This window comes from Pelodiscus sinensis, chromosome 8 (genome assembly GCF_052426305.1).
Source record: "Pelodiscus sinensis isolate ZL-2025 chromosome 8, ASM5242630v1, whole genome shotgun sequence".
Classification (NCBI taxonomy): Eukaryota; Metazoa; Chordata; order Testudines; family Trionychidae; genus Pelodiscus; species Pelodiscus sinensis.
This window is the reverse complement of record NC_143059.1, coordinates 45,561,026-45,587,615: the sequence shown is the minus strand read 5'-3', so window position 1 is coordinate 45,587,615 and position 26,590 is coordinate 45,561,026. Positions and strand designations below refer to the sequence as shown.

General features: G+C 43.0%; 1 long non-coding RNA gene across 1 annotated transcript; it reads left to right on the top strand.

Moving 5' to 3' along the window:
* The first annotated feature begins 225 nt into the window (after nt 1-225).
* On the top strand, nt 226-12,165 carry LOC112543642 (uncharacterized). Its single transcript, XR_012905648.2, has 3 exons — nt 226-1,429; nt 4,968-5,103; nt 7,602-12,165. It is a non-coding gene; the product is annotated as an uncharacterized LOC112543642 (long non-coding RNA).
* The last annotated feature ends 14,425 nt before the right edge of the window (nt 12,166-26,590 follow it).

Genomic DNA, 26,590 nt, shown 5'->3' with positions numbered 1-26,590 from the left:
TTCCAAGCTCTTTTAGGGCAAAACAGTTTGAAATAACCCTGGGAGGTGAGTTCAAGTGTTTATCCCTGGTTTTTAGGGATAAAAATCACTTGATGGTGACAGTGATTCCCAAAAAATCTGTGTTTTGTTATTCAGGGGGGAGTTTTTTTTTTTTTTTTGTAACCAGTGCCTATAGCAGCAAAGATGGTTTTTTGTTTTAGCTTTTTGCAGGCCCCCATCTTCTGCTGTTGGAGTGCCAAAGTGGGGAACAGCCCTGACAGATGTTTTTCACCATCAGAGTGAAATCAATTGCTAAGCTTTTAAACAATGTAGAGTCAACATTAGGGATATTACAGAGTGTGTAATTGAATAGTTGTGTAATAACATCAAATTTTAGTGGTTACATGACTATTTCATAGTCCCCGGAGGTGGGCCGGCAGCCAGTGAGCTCCTGGCCCCACATTTGGAGAGTGCCCTGCAACCCCATGCTGCTATCTCTAAATCAGAGCTTTAAAGTCTGCAGGAGAAGGGGAGCAGTGTTTGTTTGAGTGTTTTTTTAGCAATTTTTCAATTCTATATAAATATCTGGATGCTTCAGGGCTTTCTTTTTATATATACACATAATACTGTTTCAAACTACATTTTGTTAAAGTATACTAGGGAACCTTTAGTGCACACCAGTAGGGGCTATATCATTGGGCTGCAACATTTAAAAGTACAAGATCACTTTTTGAATTGACACTTTTTGGAATGTTCATGTGACTGGGCACCCCCAGCCTGGTCCGGGGGGCTGGACAGCTTTTCGTCAAATTGGGTGATCTTGCCCTTCACATTGGGGTTTTTGCTGTATTTCCCTTCTCCTCAGGTGGGGGAAGGAAGAGGGGCCCGGGCCTGCCCTCACTCTAGGGCCCCAGCCCAGGGCCCTAAGGACTGAGACTGTGCACCAGTCTTGGTCCAGCTGATGGGGTTGTGCCCCTAAACGCGTCAGCCCACGGGCTGTTTCACCGCCCTGCCCTGGGCTACTTCCTTCCTCCCCCCTTCTCAGGGTAGTACGTACTCACGGGCTACGTCTACACTGGCCCCTTTTGCGAAAGGGGCATGTTAATTTCACAGGTCGTAATAGGGAAATCCGCGGGGGATTTAAATATCCCCCGCGGCATTTAAATAAAAATGTCCGCCGCTTTTTTCTGGCTTTTAGAAAAGCCAGAAAAGAGCGTCTACACTGGCCCCGATCCTCCGGAAAAAAGCCCTTTTCCAGAGGATCTCTTATTCCTACTTTAAAGCGTGTTCAAACAGGTGGGCATGGAGATGCCCGGGCATGAAGTAACATCACGGCCTGGGATTTTAAAACTGCTGGGTGCTGCATTGCACTGCGCCGCGTGGCTGAGTTGCGGTTTCGGAGGCTGGGGATGGAGTGCAGACTCCAGCCCTGCAAAGTGGAAGGCAGAAGGTAGCGGAAGGGGAAGGGCTGGGAGAGGAAGGGGCTTGTGTGGAGGGGCAGGGGGAAGGAAGGGGAAGGGGTGAAAGAGAAAGGGGCTTGTGCAGAAGGGGAGGGAGAAAACTAGGGGAAGGGCTGGGAGAGAAAGGGGCTTGTGCGGAGGGGGAGAGGAGAGGGGGAAGAAAGGGGAAGGCACCAAAGGGACAGGGTACAGGAGAGACAAATGACAGGGGGCCAAGTGCAGACAATGAGGAAAAGGGCAGAAGGGGAGCTGTCAGTGGGAGGGGGACCGGGTGATGCGGGGAGGGGAGAGGGTAAGGGCATTGGGGGCTGGAGGAGGAGGTGCTAGGAGAAGGCTTGAAAGAAGGGGTGAGCATGAGGAAGGCCAGCACATGTGAGGGCACGGGGCATGAGGGGAACAGGGGCAGAGGATGGTGAGGGGGGTGGGCATCAGGGAAAAAGAGAGCAAAGGGGGCAGGGGCAGTGAGGGAAGGGAGAGGCTCCAGGAGGGTGCAGGAGTAAGGGAAGGTGCAGGTGCCAGAGGATTCCAGGGGGGGTGAAGCAGAAGGGCAGATACCTGCACTGGAGGGACCAGCACCAGAGGAGAGAGGCAGGGCAGGTGTGAAGAGGGAGGTGTTAGAAGAGGGGATGAGGAGGGGTAGCTCACATGATCAGAGTGGAGCTACTGGAGGAGAGGGCTGGTGGAGGGGGGCAGGTTGCAGGAGGGCTGAGGGCAGTGAGAAGGGCAGGAGTCAGGACAGCAGAGGAGGGTGAGGAGCTGGGGGGCAGCAGGCACCAGGGGAGCTGATGGAACAAGGGGAGGACACATGGCAGCAGAGAGAAGGTAAAGGTTTAAAAATATTTATTAATAACTTGGGTGCCACAGTGGCACATCCAAACAAGCCACAGTACTGGTGCACAACACAAGTCATTCTGCTCATGGGAGGAAACTCTTAGGCTATGTCTACACTAGCGGTTTCTTGCGCAAGGGTTCTTGTGCAAGAAGTCTTGTGCAAGAACATGTCCACACTGTCATGTGCGAGTGTGCTTTTCCACAAGAGCATCCATGGCAGTGTGGATGCTCTGTTGCCCAAGAAAGCTCCGATGGCCATTTTAGCCAAAGGGGTTTCTTGCGCAAGAAATCCCTGCCGAGCATCCACACTGCCCTCTTGCACAAGAGAGCTTACACCTGTTAGAAAAGAGCGTAGCTCTTGTGCAAGACCCTCTTTTACTGCGCCATACTGTAAATATCCTTGCACAAGAGCAGGTGGGCAGTGTGGATGCTCTGTGGGTTCTTGCGCAAGAACAGCTGCACTTGCGCAAGAACGGCTGTACTTGTGCAAGAAGCCACAAGTGTAGACATAGCCTTAGAGGGAACACTTCCCCCAGCCTCTCTGCCCCCGAGTTAATGTCACACACATTGGGTTAATGCAACTGCGGGATAGTTGCATGAGGGGGCTTTGGTGGGGGCAGGAGGGGGGCGGAAAAGCCCTTTGAGAGGGGTGACATGACACTTTTATTCTTGGTCATGTGTCCATCTTGCCCCGAGAGTGTTACCTCTAGAGGCATGGCTAACGGGGGGAGGGGGAGCAGGTCAGGGGGTGTGGCTAACAGGGGCCAGGGGGCATAGCTAATGTGGCACCACCAAAAATTATACAAACCTGCCACCCATGCTCCTTCCGCTGTCCTCTCTAAGTCTTACTAGCAGACTACTGGTTGAACCTCTCTTGTCCAGCACCCTCTGGTCTGTCAATATCCGTGATCTGACATGATTGTAGTTAACCAGATGGCCACTTATCATGGGTGTGGCCAAGTTTCCTGAAGTCTCATAAAGTTTGTTTATAGCCACCAGTCCTGACTCTCAGTGTTCTGTGCTGTTACTTAGCCCTAAATGTCTCCTAAGTGTACAGGAAGCAGTAGAAGTGTTGGTAATGTTGCTAGACAGTATTGACTTCCCCTGGTTCGGCAAATTCTCTGGTTTGGCACCAGTCAGGTCCCAAGGATGCTGGAGGAGAGAGGTTCAATAATACAAATGGAGGGTTTTGGTTGTGTTTGAATGACTTTCACTTGGCTTAGTACGTTACAAAAAATGATTAAGCATTTAGAGGAAATGAATGGCATCTGCAGTTATACTAGCTAAAATAATAATGATCATTGCTACTAACACTCATGTGTCAGGGCACATGCTGATTCCCCAGAATGGTCAGGAAGAAATTTCTTCTATGCATAATAATTCAGTGTTAGGTGTTTTGTGAGGATTTCACAACTTCTTTTTAAGACATCTGGCATTGGCCATTGTCAAATAAAAATATCAAACAAGGGGTCAAATTCCAATATTGCTTTCATTGATTTAATACTGATATAAGTCCATTGACTTCAATTGAATAGCATCTGATTTACGCCATTATAGAATCTGAATCTGGGCCTAGATGAAACAGTTTTCTGTTCCATATGTCAGCCCCTAAATTCTTACACTGTGAAGGAGTCTCACAGCCTTCTTTTGTAAATCATTGGCTTGTTCATGTTAATATTTACTAAGTAGATGCAGAAACTGCCTGGAAGAAAAGGCCTTTCAGTCTTCAGAATCAGCTGGGAGGGACAACATTTTACAACACAGGGTAAACATGACATTGAGTATGTGTTTTCAAGGCAGTGGTGATGAACATGGGAAAGTCAGCAGCTGGTTCCAATAAAATATATTACCTCACCCACCTTGCCTCTAACATACTAGGATTGACATGGCTGCAACTGTTCTGCAGATAGCACAAAGATAAAGGCAATTGTGCAGAACTATAGCATTGATAAGCTTATTGCTGCCATGCCTATTAGCCACATCTCATGATTTACAGAGGGCTCCTTTCTAAAAGAAAATAGCTAATAATTTCAGTAACAAAAAACAATGCCATATCTCCAGTTATGCAAACACATCACACAGAATCAGAAAAAGAAAAATCTCCAGAGAGAACAATCCATATTATTAATGGCAACATCTGTAGCTGAACCTCTGAAGCACTGAGCTTTTTCCTCCGGGCCCAAATGTGTGAAGTCGACAATGATGTGGTCAGAATTGTGATTATCCAGCAAGTTGTTAATGCTTCAGTAAAACTCATTACTCAGCTAATGCATTAAGGCAGAACAACTCTTTATAATTCTACTCCACGCAGGATGAATTGTGCTAGTAAGTGTTTCATTTCAGCCCTGGGTATCTCCCACTGTGCCAGGCTCATGAGCCTTAGGAGGAAAGAAAAAATATTCCTGTTGCGAAATATTCTCTGTCTGTATTCATTGCCTTGCTTATTCTGCAGAGGGCTGTTTCCTGCACCACAGAGTAAAGAGGATTTCCTTGTTGAAATGTCTCTATAACACATGCACACTACCTATTGAGGATCTGTTCTGTTTGTTTTTAATCTCTGAGTGGTATTTTGATTTTGAAAAGGGTCAAACAGGAGCTGCCACCCAAATTGAAACCCAAAATTATCCTGAGGTCTAAAGGGGTTATAATATAGCTTTTATCCCTTTTTCCCATTCTCATGTGTCTCTCACTATCTAGGTTCAATCATCAGAAATGGCAAATTATTTCAAGAAAGACTGATTCTCACAGTGTTCACATCCTGCCTGGCACCGCTAGACATCTGAGAAGGAGGAAGACATCTTACATGACTTTAGCAGATGCAAAAGGTTTGGAGGTAACTTAGAGAAGGAACATAACATCTGAATCCTAGAGGTTTACAGTACAGGTTAAAACTCTCTAAACTGAGACTCCCTGGTCCGGCAACTGGACCATGGAATTTGCTGGACTAGAGAATCCCAGTGGAGGGCTAGAGGCAGGAGCTTTACGGGGGGCTGGGAACCCAGATGGGCTGGCTGCAGGGGGACTGGCTGAGCCAGCAACAGGGTGTGCAGAGCACCAGCAAGCTCCGATGGGCAGGTCTGCCCTGGTGTAGCCAGGAACTCCAGCAGTAGAGCAGCAGCAGCCAGCTGCGATTGACTAGAAGCCCCAGCAATGGAGCCACGGGCTGCTGCAGCAGGTATGGCAGAACCAGGAGCCCTGAGTAAGCTGTGGCAGAGCTGGTGGGGCAGGGAGCCTAGGCAGTGGGGTAGCAGTCAACTGTGGTAGGATTGGGAGCTCCTTTGGCAGGACCACAGGCTGCTGTAGCAGGGCTGGAGGGACCAGGGGCCTGGCATCAGAGCAGATTGCTTGTGGGGCAGCAGGACCTGTGGCGGGGGGGAGCCGTTGAAGAGGCCAGTGGCCATGCCAGGAGGAACCAGGCTGGGAGGCCAGAAATGACCTCCTGTGGTCCAGCAAAATCCATCATTCAGGACCAGTCAGGTCGCTCGGGTGACAGACCAGGGAGGTCCAACTCATATTGACACCCATTCCTAGTAGAGGCACAATTCTGCTGACCTTTATGCATATGACAATGAAGCTATTCACAAAAAACAACCCACCCTTATTCACATGCTTTTCTGTGAGTATACAGGCACACTGAGGGGTCACAGAAACACCACAGCCAGTTTGGTGTAATCCAACCTTCCTTGTGTATTCTCAAAACCTCAGCAAACAACTCTGGGTTTGCATATGTTGAATCAAAACCTGTAAGCAGGCACAAGACTTCCTTGAGGTATCTGAGTAAAACCATTTAAACTGTACCCCTCAGGAGACTAATGCTAAACTGCACTATGACTATTTTTGTCCTCTGTGTCTTACCGTACTATCGAAGCTCTATACTGGCTGATAGTTGAGAGGGAAATTGCTTACACTAGCAATTATTTTTTACTTCTTATTTCCAATGAGTTTTTCTGTACCCATGGAAGCACTAGTATAGACCTGAAACAGGAGTTTCCATTACCAACTATCATTTAGCCCTGCTGCAATAATGAACATTTTAAAGGGGAAAAAGCCTCAAGGAAAAATAGCCTTGGTGTTTGGCCTTGAACTTAATTCTGGCAGGGAACATTATTGCTTTGTCAACAAAGATGGCTACCTGATTTTGACATGTCTGTACTTAGATCCTCCTGGATTAGCATCTTAAAAGTACTATAGATAGATAGAATCCATCCCTCCTGGTTCCCAGGAGGGTAGTATGAGGAAGTGAAACTGGTTTTGAAAGGCATATGCTTAAGAAAATGCAATTTTGTTAATTAGCATTAGGGCTGACATAGACTGATCCAGTTGTACAAATCTCAGCAGACTGGCAGCACTGGTGTTTGTTCTTGTGTATTGAAAGAGGGAAGACTCATGAAAAGCCAGAGTAAGGCCTGGTCTGCACCTAAAATTTAAGTTAACCTAGAGGGTACGTCTAAACCACACCCCTCTGTCGGAAGAGGGATATAAATTAAATACATCGAAAGTGTTAATGAAGCTGGGATTTAAATATCCCATGCTTCATTTGCATGATGGCAGCCGCCGCTTTTTTTCGAAACCGGGCTTTTCGAATAAACCCGGCAGTTTAGACGGAGCATTTTCGACAGAAATGCCCCATTTTGAAAGATCCTATACTCCTCTTTTGAAACAGTCATTTCTGTCAAAAATGCCCTGTCTGAACTGCCATTTTTTTCGAAAAGCCCAATTTTGAAAAAAAGCGGCAGCTGCAATTGTGCAAACGAAGCGTGGGATATTTAAATCCTGGCTTCATTTGCACTTTCGATGTGTCTAATTTACATCCCTCTGCAGACAGAGAGGTGTAATTTAGACATACCTTATAGATATATTGTCTGCAGTATAAACAAAACCTAAGACTGTTTCCATCCCTCATGCTCAAATAAAGCTATTTGTCTGCAGTGTGAATGTTGGTAAATATTATCTTCAGGCCACCCAAGATGCTGTTTGGGTTTAGGCATTAGAAAGTGTTCAGCCTGGCTGCTCATTAACTTTGCACAGGATAAGTGACTTTAGAAAGCAAAACTTTTTCAAGGCAGATCATCAAAAAGGCCTTTGAATCTGAATGTCCAAAGTGGATGACTTTGGATATGCACATATTAGGGTATCAAAATGTTCAGAGTAGCGAAATTAGTGTGCATACACCCATGCTAATTTCACATAGAGAGCTGAGGTTAGATGTGTCAGAAAACATGAGTATCCAGAATTGGAGGCCTGAATGTGTAGGCGGGGTTGAGGACATTTTTAAAACTACGTCCAGATGTGTGTTCTCATCACATCATTTTCCTTTTTCTCTATGCACAGGGTATGAGAAAAAAACTACAACATAAAAAATGCAACTAGGAGATTACTGATTAAAAGTGAAGAGTACAAGACTGGAACAACTGTTAGGCGAGGCAATTGCTGAAGATAATTCAAGGCAAGCTAGAGTTCCCTTGGCGCACATGAAGTACAAAGTGTTCTCAGTGCAAAGCCACATAAGTCACCTGATCGCTGAATTAGATTTATGCAGCAAAAATGCCAATTGTTTGCAAATGTCCTGATTTGAAAAAATAAAGGTTCAAACCTTATTTTATTATTTTACTGAGAGATTCAAATGGACTGCAGTTATAGGCAGCCTTGCAACCCATGTAAATGTCTACATGTAAGTCCATTACATTGTGTTACATTTTATGTCATTCAAGTATCCAAGAGAAGGGGAACATTTAAGGCCTGGTCTTAGGAGGTGCCGACATGCCTCATTCCCCAGGTAAACTCAAAATCTTGTGGAATTGTGTCCTCAATTTGCCTGCAAAGTATTTCTTCAAAGTGAGTTTTAAAATGGCAAAACAATGTTATCCAGCACTCTAACAATTAAGCTCTCCTTGGTGACTTAACTGTGCTGTACCTATGAAATAAAGCATATGAATATATGGGACCTTATGACAGAGAACAGGCTATTTGCTATGTAACTTCCACAAATCAGTTCATTTTTTTCTCTTTCTCTTTTTGTTTTAATTTTCAAAAACATCAGAAGCAAGCTGAGTTGAACAGCAAGTAAACAAAGAAGCCAAACACCTCATTCTTCTTATTATTTGAACACTACTCAGTTAATTGAGAATGTGATCGACCAGTCCAGCCTTTGTTGCCACGGCAAACTCTTGCTAATTCATATCATCAGTCTTCTACACAGCAACAGCAGTACTTGGCCTTATGCTTCTTTTTTGTTTAGACAGCCAATGGCACTGCTCAAGGATAAAGTAAAACATGAAAGATCTGAGTCTTACGTCTGGGTGGTATGAGCAGCGTTCTACATACACAGTTATGTCATAGGAGGACAGGGTATTTACTGCCATTTTGGTAGCTGCAAAAACTTCACTGTGACACACAGTCCCTTCCCAGCTAGTACATAGAGAAGAATATGAAGAAGGTGCTTTGCGATCCCTGTTTGTTGTAACAGGATAACTGACAACCATAAAAAGATGGAATTGAGGATTTCCTCACCACCAACTCTGCTCATAGGTTTATCGCTCTTGACCTATGAGCATTACCTTCCAGGCCACCAACTAACAACAACTGTCAGCTGGAGTTCTTTGTTTCTTTTCTCTAGACCAAATTATCTACCTTTTCAAAACACAATTGGTTACCTCTTTAATTAAGAAGGTATAGCTCAATTAACTTTAGTGCTCTGCAGAAGTCTGGTGACTTGCACTGACGTCAGTGGAGATAGCCAATTTACACCAGCTGAGAATCTGCTCCCATAATACTAACTCACCTACACATGCAATCTCAATTCCTCATTCAGTACTTCCTAAGGCACAACTTCAATTGAAATCTATCAGTTTTGCCCCAGTAAGAACTAGTCTACACTAGAAAATTAAATTGAGTGTGCTATGTTGCTCAGGTTGTGAAGATCCAGAGGTCTGAGCAACATACACTGCAGACAGGAGAACTTCTATTGGCATATGTAATATCCATGCTGAACAGCTGCAGCAGTGCTGTAGTTGTGTTGCTGTAGCATTTCAAGTGTAGACAAGCCCCATGAATAAGGTAAAAAAAGTGAATAAGGACTTTAGGATTGAGAGCCTTTTTATAGTTGTTTTTTAGTTATAGATCTTGTGAGTTGTTTGCCTCATGGATATTTTTCCACATTAAAAGTTCTGCCCGACTCTGCATGCTCAAACAACTACTGCCATCAGAGCTGTGAACTCAGCGCTACAACTCAGGAATCACAGAGCCTTTGAGAAGCCTCTCTCTGAACCTCTCTTTATGTCAAGTTCATACAATGACACTCTGTACCTTGTGGGCATGCTCTGTAACCCACATATCCCTCATTTATGTAGAGAGGTGATCTTGCATATAAAGCATGCCATGTAAGGTATCAGGGTAAAGGTTATGCATTGCAGAAACCCATGGTTTTGGCTATCTGGTGTAGATTAAGTTATGAGATTGTGTTGTATGGTTGTCGCTAAAACATGCTGTAATTGGGAAAGCAGCCCTGAGACAAAGCATGGAGAGTAACCAACACTGAGATAGGGTGTCAAACAACCACCAATAGTCATTGTCTAGCAGCAAGGGAGCTACAAATCAATGACTCATCTGCAGGAAACCATACAAACAGAATTGCTCAGCCTTGTCTGGGGACTCAGCAATGCCCTCAGACATGCCTGGATTTGTATTCTCCAAGCACATGGACTTGGCATTTCTCCTGCCTTCACCTATGCTGTGAGGGACAAAGAATTTCCAACAGAGACTCCTAGACAGAAGGGACAGGCCCAGGTTTCAAGGGTGAAACCTGTACACTATGAACCGCAATAACCAGCTGGGTAAGAGAAACTGCTTAATCGAAATGTTGTCCAGTCTAATAGAATTGAGTGTTTTGACTGCATGCTTATATTTTATTTGCTTTTGGTAATACACACTCTGACATTTTGTCCATCACTTAAAATCTATCTCTTACGGTACATCTACACTAGCCCCTTAGTTCGAACTAGGGAGGCTAATGAGGGTGACTGAAATTGCTAATGAAGCTCGGGATTTAAATAGCCCACGCTTGATTAGCATAATCCCAGCCGGTTGCCATTTTGGAAACTGACTAGCCCAAAGTAACTGCCCACGTCTACACACGGCAGAGAAGCGGGATCCCAAGATAAACCCGTTAGTTCGAATTAACTGTTACTGCTCGTGGAATCTTTATTGGTTTTATTCTATTTATACCTCTTTAATAAAAGCGTTAAAAGCGTGTGATTTTTAAAAGAGAGACTCTAAACAGTATATTCCTGTTTCAGAAGTAGTGGGGTTTCCCAATAGTTTTCCTTTAAGGGACAAGGATCACATTTATTTTTTCAGGTGTACATGTGCTACATGATTTAGATTCCGTATTTTAACCAGTGAACTGAGTTACCGATGAATTTGTAACAGAGAGAAATTGCTATGGGATTTTCTTCCTAATTGGTTTATTTATTTAATAAGTGAACATTTATATGAATGGCTAGACTGATCTTTGGAAAATAAATTAATGACATTAAAATATTTTTAGAGAGTGAGGGTAAGAAAGGAAAGATAGTGGGACGTGTATGTGGGGTATATTATGGATGCTAGCAGGCATTTAGCTTTCCTAGTTTATCATTTACATACTTTTTCATGGTTGGTTTTAATCAGTTGGAAGATTGAATTCCTCTCAAGTCTTATTCTTTCCTCACAGCCCCAACAATCTAAGCCAAGTGATTCACAATGTCATTGTTAAAGCCCCATTATTCTGAGGATGAGCAGAATCCCTTTCCGTCTGGTGAGTATTCCAATAATTTCCAGAAACTTAAAAGACTAAGCCCCCCAGAAGGTGTCAAGTAAGTGTAGGCTTACTGCATAACAGATTGGATACAGTACAGGGCTCTCCCAGCAGATCAAAGATATGCATTACAAAATGAAAGCTCTCAAGGAAGAAGTTACTGATTTGGAAAGTATGTCTTATGGTATGGCATCATGCCCAGGTCTTTGATTAAGTGAAAGTCATCCCTTAACCTAGAATGAATGAGCAAGAGATAAATCCTCAAGAGAGTCCTAATGCTCACTGGGTGAATTCAAAGTCCAAAATACAAACTCCTGGGGGATGAGATTGATCTAAGGTGAGTTCCCAGGAAACAAAATGTCCTTGCTCTGTTGGATGGGGCGGGGGAATAATTCACTGAAAGTACAAGGTGTGTCTGCCCAGACTTTACATGAGAAGTGGCGTGGGGTGAATCAGGCCTGAAACACTCTCTTTTACAATAGCCAGTCAGCAGGAGGAACACACTGCCATGGCCCTGGGAACACCCTCAAGTAGCATCTTGCTCACTGTGCTACAGTTGGAACATACCCAAGGAAGCAGTGCACATAGGGTCCTAAGCCCATTTTGACTGTCTTCCCCTTTCACTGTGAAGGCAACAGCAAAGGAATTCTGTGTGAGTATTCCACAGGATGTGTTGTATATCAGAGTAAATTCAGGTTCAAATGCTGCTATCTTGACTATATTTCTGTTGAGAGAACAAATCAAAATGTTTTGGAGAACCAGAAAATATTGGACCACAAATTCAGCCTCTTTCTCAGCAAGTGGTTATGTCCCCTTGAGTGTGATTCACAGAATCAAAACTTCCTGTATTTGGCTCATGCAAACGTTTAGTTTTCCTTTAGCACAAGGGCAATTTCTGGTAAATACAGACAATACCAATTATAATTGGATTACAAGATTTCTTAGATTTTCAGAGGTGCAGTTTGAAAGCATTGTATGGAGGGAATTTGACTACATGATTACTATTCCCATCAATGGTAAATGACACCTAAATACCTCATGGCCACAGGGAAGGGAACCCTTGTACCTTATTCTTGGTTTTCATGATAATATGGAGAAACTTTGAGAAAGTCAGCAGCTGCTGGTAAATGGGACTATTCTTCAACATAGTCTATCCTGATAGATTACATAATGAGAATAATGAAATCATAGAATAATAGAAGTGGGAGGAAGCTTGAGAGGTCTTCAAGTCCAGTCCCCCTGCACTCATGGCAGGACCAAGCAGCATCTAAATCACCCCTGAAAGGTGTTTGTCTAACCTGCTCTTAAAAATCTCCAACAATTGGGATTCCACAATCTCTCTATGCAATGTATTCCAGTGCTTACCCACCCAGACAGCATTTTAAGCCCATTGTTTGTCTTATCAGAGGTTAAGGAGGACATTTTTTCCATCGCCTCCTTGTAACAACCTTTTAGGTCCTTGAAAGCCATTATCATGGTTCCTCTCAGGACATGTCTACTCTACAGAAAAGATTGACCCTCTGTAGGTTGATCTTCTAGTATTCAATTTAGCAGGTCTAATGAACATCCCCCCCAATGAAATGCTGAGGGCAGCCCCCATGGGTGTCCTGTACTCCTCACTCTGAGAGAAGTAAGGGAAGCCAATGGTAGTGTGTGCTCCTGTCGGCCTCCCATAGTGTAGACACTAAGGTGGCTTGGCTTAAGATAAACTGAATCCAGCTACGCATTTTACGTAGCGGATGGCGTAACCTAAGCAGACCTGCCTGGTCTATTGTAGACCCAGGCCTCAGCATTCTCTTTTCCAGACTAAATAAACCATTTCTTTCAATCTTCCCTTAGGTCATGTTTTCTAGAACTTCAGTCATTTTTGTTGCTTTTCTCTAGACTTTTTCCAATTTGTCTACATCTTTCTTGAAATGTGGTACCCAGAACCGAACAGTGCTCTAGCTGAGGCCTAATCAGTGCGGCATAGAGTGAAAGAATTATTTCTCATGTCCCTGTTTACAACACTACTACTAATACATCCCAGAATGATGTTTGCTGCCTTGCTGCTTTTTCTTTTTTTTTTTTTTTTGCCAACTGTGTTAAACTGTAGACTCATATTTAGCTTGTGGTCAGTCCACTATGATCTCTAGATATTTTCTGCAATATTCTCTAGATAGTCATTTCCCATTTTGCATGTGTGCAACTGATTGTTCCTTCCTAAGTGGAGTACTTTGCAGTTGTCCATATTGAATTTGATCCAATTTACCTCAATCCATTTCTCCAGTTTGTAGGTCATTTCAAATTACAATTCTAACCTCCAAAGCACTTGTAAAGATATGACATCACATCATGCTGTATTTCTAGAAATAGCGAGAGCCTTGATCTTTTTTCTATAAAACTCCTTTCATAATTTTTCAGGGCTTTTTTAAAATAAATGTACATAAATTTCCAATCTATAACTGTAGAAAAAGCAGGGAAGTGTTACAAGAGTTAGAAACATTACAAACTTCTAAGAAAAAAAAAAAAAGGAAAAACCTTAAGACACACACTAAAATGATGGGCTCTAAATTAGCTGTTAACACTCAAGAAAGAGATTTTTGGAGTCATTGAGCAGATATTCTCGGAGAGCTATCCACAATATGCAGCAGCAGCCCAAAAAAAGCTAACAGTATGTTAGGAACCATTAGGAAAGGAATAGAAAATCCATGCGATGCTGACATCTTGAATATTGGATAGAATTCTGTTCACGCCATGTAAAAAAAGATATCTTAGAACTGGAAAAGGTACAGAGAAGGAAACAAAAAGGGGAAAAAGGGACAGGTATGGAACAACTTACATTTGAGAAAAGACAATTCAGAGGCAATATGATAGAGGTCTATAAAAATCACAAATTATGTGGAGAAAGTGTTATTTACCCCCTTTCACATAACACAGGAGAAAGGGGTCATTCAATAAAGTTAATGGACATTAGGTTTAAAACAAACATAAAGTATAATTTTGCACAGTCAACCTGTGATACTGGTTCCTGGGGATTGTCGTGATGGCCAAAACTATAACAGGGATAAAAAAAATTGTTAAGTTCACAGAGGCTAGATACATTAATGGGTATTAGCCAGGATGGCCAAGAATGCAATCCCATGCTCTGGGTGTCCCTAAATCTCTGACTGCCAGAAGCTAGGCCTGGATAACAGGAGATGAATCACCTAATAATTGCTCTGTTCCATTTACTCCAGTGAAGAATGTGCACCAGCCACTCTCAGAAGACAGGATACTGGACTAGATGGACCCTTCATCTGACCCAGTATGGCTGTTTTTATTTTCTAAAACAATAGGGGTGCATATACACTGCACCATAGGTCAAAATAAGATACACAACTTGAACTATGCAAATTGTGTATCTTATTCCAATGTTAATTTGAAATTTGGTGCTCGCTACACAGCACTTATTTTGAAATAAATCGCTATTCTGAAACATCCCTTACTCCTCGTAGAATGAAGTTTACAGGGACATTGGAATAGCAAGCCCCTTATATTTTGAAATAACTGGTGTGCTCAAAAAACATGGACTAGCTATTTTGGGATACTTCCAGAATCCCAAAATAGCGTTGCAGTGTAGATGTAGCCTAGAAGGGCATATATCAAGAAGATGGGAGAATTCCATGGGATTCAAAGTCAGATCAAAGAGTGCTTACATTGCATCTTAGCATATAAAATACAAGATAGTCAATGGACTGCTTGTGTAACAAATATGTCAACTAGTCTAAAGAAACAAACTGTTCAAAGAATTATCCAAACAGCTAAAGCCTCACCAGGATCTACATCCTCATCAACTGAATGGACTTCTTTAGCTTACTAAGATTATTTTATTATAATGGTCACTCCTCTCCTTTTTTTAAAATTCTTTTTGTTAACAGAAATTTACACTCCAGATGTGCTGATCTGGCTAATCTGTGCTCAGTGTATGCCCAAGAAGAATTAATGTCACCTTTGCCTTTCCATTACCCTAAAACCAGCTGGAGGTGCTCCAACCCCTTGTTTAATTTAGTATATCCTGAAGGTTTAAATTAGAGTAGCTGTGAGCTCATTTCAGCAGCCTGGAACTATCAGGCCTATGGATGTCCTACTAAGGACTCTTTTTCCCAGGGACCATGTAAGGCAGTAGTGTGAAATTGGTATGAAAGTTCTACAGCACCCAGGAAAGTTCTCGGTGTGCCCTTAAATTGTGGCTTTGACTACTTTGCAAACAATTAGTTTCACACATACAGAATGGGAAGTGATTGTCAAGAAAAGAAAGGGATTTAGGGGTCATAGTGGATGACAAGTTAAACATGGGTCAACAGTGTGACCCTGTTGCAAAAGAAGCAAACATGATTCTGGGATGCATTAACAGGAGTGATGTGAGCAAGACACGAGAATTAATTCTTCTGCTCTACTCTGTACTAATTAGGCCTCAGCTGGATTGTTGTGTCCAGTTCTAGGCACCACATTTCAAGAAAGATGTGGAGAAATTAGAGAAGGTCAAGAGAAAAGCAACAAAAATGATTAAAGGTCTATAAAACATGACCTATGAGGGAAGATTGAAAGAATTGGGTTTGTTTAGTTTGGAAAAGAGAAAACTGAGAAGAGGCATTATATCCATTTTCAAGTACCTTAAAAGAGTGTTACAAAGAGGAAGGAGAAAAATTCTTCTCCTTAATGTCTGATGATAGGACAAGAAGCAATGGGCTTAAATTGCAGCAAGAGAGGTTTAGGTTGGACATTAGGAAAAACTTCCTAACTGTCAGGGCTGTTACACACTGGAATAAATTGCCTAGGGAGGTTGTGGAATCTCCATCACTGGTGATATTTAAGATCACATTGGATAGACATTTATCAGGGATGATCTAGACAATGCTTGGTCCTGGTGTGAGGGCAGGGGACCGGACTCGATGACCTCTAGAGGTTCCTTTCAGTTCTATGATTCTATAATTCTATATTAGACCTACATTTACAGATTCAGACCACTCCTGTACACGGTAACAACAGATGAGGGGCAATGCTGTTCTTCCTGTTCTTCCTCCTGCCCCCCCCCCAAAAAACCCTAAACCCCAAATCCTGCATTAAAAGTAAACAGGAAAGGAAATGTACTGTTTTTTGTTTCTCCAAATGCTTGGAAAGCATTTTGTATTGATACCCAGAAGTGCCCCTAACACTTAATGTTAATGCCAATTATTGGTATCATTTGGTTTAAAATCTGTTTCAATCTCAACTGTTTTAGATTTGGTGAAGATGAAGGTGGGTAGGGGGGTAGCATTGGTAATTCAAATATTACTGTCCCATGTAGTAATTCAGAATCTCATGCTTTTAGGAGTCTTGGTGGGACAGGTAACAGTGCAATAAAAATGAAGAACAAAACACAATTGTTCAGATCGCAGATCAGCCTAGCAAAGGGGCCACAGTGTATCCCTTAATACTGAAACCAGCTTTATCACGCAATCTGCTGTGATGGGATCAATTCCTTACCGCAGACGTGGCCTAATACTCATCAACTTTTCCCCTCACTCTTTTACTGAGGACTGGTAAAGTAATAAGTGTTTTCATGTGATATTAATATTCTCTCAGTCCTCCAAAGAGTCTGCCAGCAAAAACATAAAAGTCCAGAAAAACCTAATCTTTATGATAATAGAAAAAATAGCATAAGATTAAACCATTCTGAGGATGCCTTTATATTTCCTTTGCCATTCACCTTGAAAATATGCAGGAAAATTTGCAGTAGTATATGAGTCACTTTCTTTATCACTGTAAACTTCGTTCCATTTTTTCTGCTGCAAACATTTACTAACTATAAATAAAAGAAATGTATTGACGCATGGGAGGATCTGGGGTTAGAGAGTTGTTCTTAGCAGCCAAATACAGGTTATAGCTGGTAGTTAGATAAATGTCCATAATACGTTGATAAGCGCCTTTCTTTAAAAATGAACTTTGTACTTTTCAGATAACAGGAGTGAAGCCAAAGCTGGCTGTAGTAATTCACTTACTACTTTTTGGGGGGGCTTTTTTATTAACAAGTTGAATAATCCTGTCATAATGAGAAATCATCCCACAGCTGTCTCCTATATCATTCTGGCAGCTGTCTCTAAAGCATCTGGTATGAGCCACTGTCAGAGATAGGATCCTGGTGTGGATGGGCCACAGCTCTGATCCAGTCTGGCAGTTCCTTTGCTGCTATAAATTTTTTTCACTTAGCTTAAACAAAAACACTTTTGCTCAAGATATATTTTGGGGGTGAATCTGTTTCCTAATGAATATTTTCACCTACACAAAACCTCTGCCCCCAATTTGTATTAACTTTGCCTCATTCTTGGATTGTAAAGAAACTTAAGATGTACCAGTAATAATACAGAGCTCTTTATTTTTTCAAGTAAAAGTGTGGGGGATCTTCCTGGAAATGAGCACATACGTTCTGATTCAACATGAGATTAGACTTTTTCAAACATACTCTGATACTGTTATTTTGTGTGCATGTCTTAAGTTATTTTTTTATTTTATTTTGACAGACAGACCGACCCTGGTCATCTGCAGACAGAATTGAACCTGAGACTTCTAGAGCTTAGTATACAACCTAAAAGCCAGCTGTCTATTAGCTAAGACTATAGAGCTGACTCAGTAATCTCCTTATAAGTGGTCTCCGTGCTACTAGATGGGACAGTGTACCACACCCAGAAGGGCCCCAGGACTGTTAAGGTCTTTTTTTCCCCAGAGGCTCAAAACAATCCAGCTCCCATTGAATTGAATTAAAGTGGAGTGTATGAAGCCTGGAAGATTTTAAATAATGTCTGTTGTTGTTAAAAGTATTCCCACATTCCATCCTCCTCTGCTGGAATCACTACTCAGCTATATTCTCACCTCTCCCTAAACTAGACATTGCCATCTCCCTCAGCAATTTAAAAAGAATGCTGGGTCTCTGAAATCTTGGAGTAAGATGTCACCAACTGTCACCTTTTACCCCGAATCTGTGGCCTACACTCACTGTCCTTATTACATTTAAAGGCACCTACCAATCAATGCTTTTTCAAAGCTGCTGAGTGTTTCTTATTGGCATCCAACCACATCTGAAGGAGGCCACATGACACGACTTTGTCTGGATTTTCATAAATCTGAAGCAGCTAACATAACTGTGAAAAGGAATTTGTCACTGAAGCAAGTCAGCTTCCAAGCTAGATGAATAACAGATTGCTCTGAGCGCAATAGGAGAATACCTGGGTCACGAGGGTATTGCATTGGTTGTTACAGTAGCACAGTCATGCTGCTGTAATGCTGCAGAGATAGCGCTGAATGAGGGCATTGTTTGGATTCCCTGTGCCATTAGGGTACTGTGAGTTAGAGGCACATGTGACTCCTTTAAATTTTCTTCACCATATCATGAGATTAGCTCTCCCTCTTCTTAACCAGGCTGAGGGGATGCTGAGACTGGCTTCTGGGCTACCATGCTGAAGTTGTTTTAAGACTCCTTCAGCCTGCCCTTCTAGCCAGCTCTTTGGAGCTGTGATTCTGTTTGGAAGGCATGTAGAACCAAGACCGGTGTGGTGTTTTTGGTACACAGCCGGCAAGGAAGTATGAACCATGAAGCCATAAATTCAGCTGCCAGCTCGTGATGGGGGAACAAAGGGATGAAAGAATGTAGAGACGGGATGTGAAGGAGAATATGAAGCATGCGGGGTGAGATATGGATGAGTAGGAGAAAGGAGCAAAGCAGACACAAGAGAGGTAAAAGGGCCACATCCCCAACCCAGGATGACATTCCAAAGAAATAAAGACAGATGGTCAGATCCTACTGTACAGCCAAGCTGTGAATGGTGCAAATCAGGAGAGAGGAAAGCTCACCATTGCACTCCCCTTAATACTGTGCAGGGCCAGTCGTCTGGCAGAAGTTAGAGCCTAACGACTGTGAAAATATATACCAAATGTAAAACCACCTCCAGAAGCTAAAACTGCAGCTCTGGCTTCCAAGTAAGGATGCCACCTCTGATGGAAGAGATTCCTCCCACCCCCAGCATAATGTCATGTTCAAGGTTTTTTTAAATGTCCTATGAAAATATTTGGGATTGCTTTCAATCATCAGTGGGAGATTGATGTTGATTCCAGGAGACTCCAGAGGACTGGCAACTCTACCTCCAAGCCCTGCATTGCTCCTTTTCCTCTGATCACAGGCTCTTACCCTGCTGTGCTGAGAGCAGGGCATGAGGCTGATGTGAGTGAGTGCTCCTTAAGTAGGCGATAATCTGAGGCCAGATACTGCTGGTTACTGCAGCATGTGGAGGTGATTGAAAACAAGCCAGAGAAGAGAATGTAGAGACTGTTAATTTGGCTGCAGTGTCTGATGCACTAATACATTTCAATTATTAACAGTTATAAAAGCCTTCTATGAGATTCTCAGCATGCCACTCTGGGTAATAACAATGTACAGAAAAGGCCAAAAAGGTATAAAAAAGTAATCACAAGCTGCACATGTCAACGTATATCAAACCATGTACCTAACAGAAACATTCTGTAGTGCATGTGGCTAGATACACCCACTGCAGAGATAATTAAACTGCAGATACTAGGCTAAATTTTCACAGAGCTAACATTTTCCAAAACTGGCCTTTCTCTTTGATTTTAGTGGAGTTTGTGTTTGCAAGTTTTATTCTTGGATTTTGAACCTGTAAATGTTAATTCAAGGTGCAAATCAAAGTACTTCCACCTCTAATGCCCTGATTTGCACCACAACTGTGTAACTAAAGCACAAATAATCTGATTTGCATCTGCAGCTGATTTGTGAGTACAAACTGCAACCCAAACAGGGTGGCTGGGCCTTTGGGAATGTAGCCACTGTTTCAAGGAAGATGGGGAGCACTACACTTCCAAACATATAGCAACAACATGTCTATCATAGCTTCTTGCAGTTATGGCAAAGGGACTACATTACCTATTCTTAAAATAAACCACTTACGGAGTAGAAGGAACTGCAGATTATGGTAAGACTGATGATTACAATATCAAATTTAAATTGGTAGAAAATTAGGGAGGCATAACATAATTACCCAAGAACTAAATTAGTTAAGACACTATACCAGAGTTAACATTATACCTGTGTGAAATGCAGCATTGTATTTGTTTAAAAAAAATCAATTAGCTTTAATATACATTCCAGATGCTAAAGGGAAAGAGCCCAAACTGCTGTGTTTTGCCTGGTGGCAAGCTGAAGCTATGTAGAATCACTGGGTTTTGTATGGTTTCACAGCAAACTTTGGTAAATATGACTGGTATTTCAAGTTAGGAAGAAACCAAGTTGGAGTAGTTCCCCAGGTTATTAGGATTTCTGTGTCTAAGATCCAAAAAACTGGGATATCTGGAGTGATGCAGAGCCCATAAAACTTGACACCTGGCAGTGTATGCAAAGCATCCTTACTGTGTACTGTTTACATCTTTACCGTGTAAACCTCATTTTTTTAGGAAGAACGGTTCTTTCAAAAAAGTTTTTTTTTTCTCCAAAGAACCACATCTAGACTACTTTCTTTTTGAAAGAACCTCTTTCAAAAAAGCAATCGGAAGAAGATATGCAAATTCATGCCAAATTTGCATATCTTCTTTCGAAAGTGAAAACAAGTCTAGATGTGCCCTGATTTCCCAGAGCAGCTGCCCCTCAAAAAAGGAACAATGCCGGAAAAAACCTGTTTAGGCAGCAACCCAACTAGTTATTTAATTTCCATCATGAAAATTCTATATGGTTCTATAGGACCTAATTTTTTCCAAACGTGTCATAGGATTTATAACAGGGATGGGGAATCTTTTTTGAGTCAGAGGCCCCTGACCCACAGAAAAATCAGTGGGGGGCTTCACACAAGTGACAAGCAAAAAAACAAAAAACCCTCACTGATGTGGCCCTCAAATGAGGAAGAGAAAGACACTCTCCACATTCTCCTCAAACACTAGAGCTTGAAGGGGCCCCTGCTAGAAATTTTGTGTGCTCCTGCCCCACAGCAGGACGGTGGGGGGCTGGAGGACAAGTGTGGGTTCTGCAATGCTGGGGGGCAGGCAAGCCCTGAGCCTCAGGAGCCAGATCCAGGCAAGCTGGGGGCCACATCTGGCCCCCAGGCCTTAGGTTTCCTACCCCTGATCTATAATAGCCACAAGGGGTCAAGATTTGCATTTTTACAGTTCATCTGAAACTGACTCCTCCACCAGCATTCTGTTGCCTGGCAGCATGTCACAATGCCACAGACTGAAACTCCAGTGTCATTTCCTGAAACAACTAGAGCACTCCCATCCAAGTATTGAGCTAGTCTGCCCTAATGGCAAAGTCTGATAGGACCATAGCATGAAGTGAAATGCGTATAAATACTGATGAATGTGACGTATAAACAAGACAGTGAGGTTTTGAGCTGCAGAACACAAAGAAAAGTAATCAGGCAGTGGCAAAATAACTTCCTCTGTGGTCATTATGCCACATCCAGGGCCTCAAAGCTTTGCTTCTTCCCAGGCAGCATGGATCTGATAACAACAGAGCATGAGAAGACAGGGACATGCTGGGACATGCTCTATTCAGTGCAAGCCCATGTTTTGTACAGACCTAAAACTGGCTGCAGTGCTGCAAATCTATCAGTTCAATATTTAAAAGTTTGCCGAATTTGGGTGCAAAGGCACATGATAGCAGAGTGTCTTTGGGACCAGGACAAAGTTTCATCTGTATTGATAGATGTAACACAGCCCTCTAGTGGCCATTTGACATAAGTGAACAAAACCTAGTGCAGTACCATAACTCAGTGATTTGAAAAGATTGTCATATTGGATTTGGATATTTATTTTGGATATTAGTGTTAATCTGACAGTGCTACCCTGAGTGTTGCTAATTCCATTCCATTCCATCTGTCCTTTCAGATGTTTGTAGATGATGAAATTTGTCATGCTTCTGCTCAACTTTAATATGAAGAATGAGATATCTGTGTAGTGGGAGATAAAGCAGACACTGTCCAAATGAAAAAATGAAACTATGTTATTCCTTGTATTTTGCATTTTTCCCTTCTATGGAAACGGTGGATTGGCATTTACTTCTCTTTCCTTGATTGGCTCCCTCCAATGTCTTGTTCATTTTCTCCAACTATCTTTGATATGTTTTCCTCAGTTACATTGCTATCTATGCTCTCCCACAGACAAAAGATAAGATATTCACTAGTGAAGAACAATCAGAAGAATTCATAAAACCAATTCTGTGGTTTGAACTATACTTTCAATTTATGGTTTCCTTTATTTCTTCCTCTGAGATCCACAAAATATCCCTCTTTTGCCAAAATCACCTACTGTAGATGCCTATAGAATATTTGTGATGGATAGATATGACAGATAAATCAGGTTAGGTGGTCTGCATTCAAACGGGTATGCATAAATACAGTTGCTTGTGGTATTCAGCTCAACCCAACATGACGTGAATTTCACCTCCTGCTTTTAGTTCTCCTATCCTCCAATAACGATGTGCAAATTATCGTTATAAGAATAAAAATATATTTTTCCCTCTGAAAACTTATTTTTACTTTGAGTGAAAGGGATAAAACAGCCTTCAAGTGAATAGTAAGTCCAAGAGACAGATTTTGTCTGTTTTAATGAAGATATATGCAGTGTTGTAACCATGTTGGCTCCAAAATCTTAGAACAACAAGGTGATAAGTTAATATCTTTTATTGGAATAACCTGAGTGGGTGAGAGACAAGGTTTTGAGCTTATGCAGAGTTCCTCTTGCTGAGTCTATGGCATTTGTAAACAGCCAAGTCACTAATAGTGGAATAATAAATAGTAGACTGCTGAGACACTCATGAGAATATTCCTTTGGAGGGTTTCTTATGACCTCATAAAACACAACTGAGTTATGATTTTACCAGAAGCCATAGTTGGAAATAGTTCTTTGTGTTTTGTTTCTTGTGTTTTGTTGTTGTAATTCAGCACATTGATTCGTGAGCAGCAGTCACAATGCAGTTTTGTTTCTCTGCCACAGATGGTGATAGTTTCTCACACTGGACCAGGACCAGCAGATCTACTTGCACTGAAATTCTAAAGTTTTGAGTTCCTCAAGATGATCAGAGTTCATTTTTCTGATAACAGATCAGTGATGTATTTCTCAGAGTTCTGATGCTATGATGGTCCTGGAGACTCAGACTAGCCATCGAAGCTCAGAGCCCAAAATCCTGCTAATGCCATAATGTCCACACAGCTATGTTTTAGCGTGCTAGCTTGAGCCCTGCCTAGACATGTCTGTCTATCTGAGTGTGGAGGCTCACTCCCTTCTGCCCTGTAGAGATATCTGAACACTATAATCTGTAGCACCCTGCTGCCTGACCCTGCTCAACTCTTATAAGAACTTCAAATCCATAATTTTAGATGCAGGAGGCATATATACCTAGAGGCCAGATAATGTATTATATGGACTGAGGTCTCAGAATCCAGCGAACTTCATACCCAAGATGATATTCTGAACTTTTGTTAACTAAACTGTTTCAAAGTGTTATTTTTCATACAATAGAGTGGGGCAGAGGTTGTGGCAGGAGGGAAGGAGAATGCAATATTTCAAAGCCCTGCTTACTAGGTCAATTTGAGATACAACAATGAAGTTTGTGTTCAGAAACTGGATGCAGCTTGTGTTTCTGTGATTCCTCTTACTAACCTTCTTGTAATGTTCATTCTGTCTTGCTTTGTGCTATTAAACAGCTGCTATATTCCACCTCTCCCCAAAAGTGGCTGTAGTTGAACTAGGAGGGAGTAGAGGGAAATGATTCTTTTATATATATGCAAATACAGGGAGACTATATGATAGCTTGGGGTGTTATAAAGGTTTTATTGGCTACAGAGGGGGGTGGCTGTATTACTCATGAACATTAAAGGCATGGGCAAGTTCTGAAGGTCAACCCAGACTTATTGTAATCAAGTCTTTATGAGCATCCTATTCCACCCTGCTTGTAGTGGTGGTGTTGGTGAAAGGTACAAGTTATTGAGCTTCACAGAGCTTTTCTTCAAGTCTAAGGGCATCTCTACACAGCAGCGTTCTTTCGAAATAACTATGCGAGCACCTATACAGCAAGCCGATTATTCTGAAATAATTTCAAAGCAACGGGCAGCTTATTTCAGAGTCTGTAACCATCTTTTTCCTAATGTCCGACATTTGGACAGTCTGCAACTGCCCCAGCTCCTGCCTCTTGCTTCTTCGCCTACTCCCCCTCCATGGCCACTGAGCACCCCCCACATGAGGCAATGGGACCACCAGAACCAGGCGCCATGCCCAGCCTCAGCCTCTCCTTCCCCCTCCTCCCCGTCCTCCCCTTTCTAACTCCTTCCTACCCCCTCCCAAGTTCTTTCCTGTTATTCCTTGTGGAATGAGGTTTAACAGTTAATTTGAACTAAGGGGTTTATCTCGGAATCCTGCTTCTCTGCCGCATAAAGACGCGGGCAGTTAATTCGGGCTAGTCAGTTTCCAAAATGGCGACCGGACGGGAATATGCTAATCAAGCGCAGGATATTTAAATCCCGCGGTTCATTAGCAATTTCGGTCGCCCTCATTAGCCTCCCTAGTTCAAACATGGGGACTAATGTAGATGTACCCTAAAAGCCAGTGACTGCTGGGAGGCAGCTCCAGTTCCATGGCTAGAAAGCAAGGGCAACCACAGCAGGCAAAGAAAAGGCTTTGCTGTCCCTCAATGAGGTAGACAAAGGTGAAGAACTTGAGATGTGGCTCTACGAGGAGGGGTCCCTTTAAGCTCGGGTCTCATATATCCTCAGGCAGCAGCTCCAGGAAGTTACTGCAATTCAGCATCCAAAGTATGTACGCTCTATTTCGAAATAGCTCAGCATTATTTCAATGGGCATTTGCGCTATTTCGAAATAAGCTATTTTGGAGTATTTCTGCCAACATAAGCGTGCAGTGTAGATGTACCCTAAGGGAGGAAAAGGGAGTGTCAAAGCTAAATACAAGGGGGATGCATTATCAAGCAGGTGAGGTTACACATGTTGTGTGAAAGACTGGTTTTCTTCCTCAGTCCCAAGGAGGAGCTCTGGGAAGCTTGAACTTTCCACCTTTCTGGGACAATAGGCCTTGAACCCTGGCTCACCAGGCTCTTAGGCACGAGTGAGGGCTAACCCCCAACCAGTGACCTGCTAATAACTGTGGGTATGTCTACACTACAGTGTTTTTTCGAAATATCTTATTTAGAAATAGTTAATTAGAAATAAGTTATTTCGAAATAACGCGTCTATACACAAAATGCATTTCGAAATAGCATTTTGCTACACTGTCTACACTGAGTGGACACTGAATCGCATTTAAGACCAGGTCCGGCAGGGCATCAGGTTAGGAGTTACTTTGTGTGGCTGCTGCCTGAGGCTATCTGAGGCCTGTGCTTAAAGGGACCCCCCATTCTTCCGGACAACCAGTTCTTAGTTTTCCCTGCCTGCTTGCCTACGTCGATGAGGGAGAGCAAAGCATTTTGTCTCTGTGTGCTCTGGTTGCCCTCACTTGGGACACCACAGCACTCTGCAGTATGGAGCCAGAGCTGCCCCAGGGCACTCTGGTGCTTCTTGTAGATGTGTTGCTGCGAGCCTGGCTACACTTGCTGCAGGCTGCTATCCAGGAGGTCCTTCGGGGGGGGGGAGGGGGGGATGTCAGTATCCAGGAGGCCCTGCGGGAGAGCTTCAACCCTGAGGAGCACTAAGAGCCTCCTGTTCTGCCCCACTGGGACTTGTGCCTTATTCCTGTCTCACGTCCTTCTACTTACCCCTCCCTAACCCCCCTTCCTGATGTCAACTAAAATACATGTATTTTCATGAACACAAACCCTTTATTTAACAAAACTGGGGGAAGGGGATGAAACTCTGGTGAGACTGGGAAAAGGAGGTGGGAGAGGGGAGAAGAGAGGGTGGAAGAGGGGAAGGGGAAACCTGGGAGGAGAGAGCTGGAAGGGGGAAGCAAGGAGAAGAAGGGGAGGGGAAGTTCAGGGCTCAGGGTTGGGGGGGTCTCGCGGGACCAACTTGATTTTCATACAAACCTGCTCCTGGGTTCACATGTAGCCTTTGGTGGCCAGGTTGGCAGCTAGCCTGCCATAGACGGCTGTGTTCCTCCATCTAGTGCGGAGATCATGGATGTTGGGAGCATCCCCCCAAACCTGAATAAGGTCCAGGATCTCCACCCTGGACCAGGAAAGCGCCTGCCTTCTCTGGGTCCTGGCAGGCTCCTGGGAGCTGGCAGACTGCTCCTGGGGAGTGGAGGAGGACTGGCTGCCAGTGGCTTGCTGGCTCATGTTTTGGGGCCATTGGATCAGGGGCCCTGGTGCCACTGCTAGCTCTGGGCTGGCAGGCTTGGAGCTGGCACAGGCACTGTATTCAGAGTCAACCCCTTTAAGGGCTCCGGGGAGGAGGAAGGGAGAGGAGTGTTCTTGGTTGAGGCTGGAGTGGCCACCAGGACACCCTGGGAAGGCTGGCGTCCTCCTATTTCGATAGGAGGAACCCTAACCTTAGCACCCAGTGCCCTTCCCATAGGGACCATA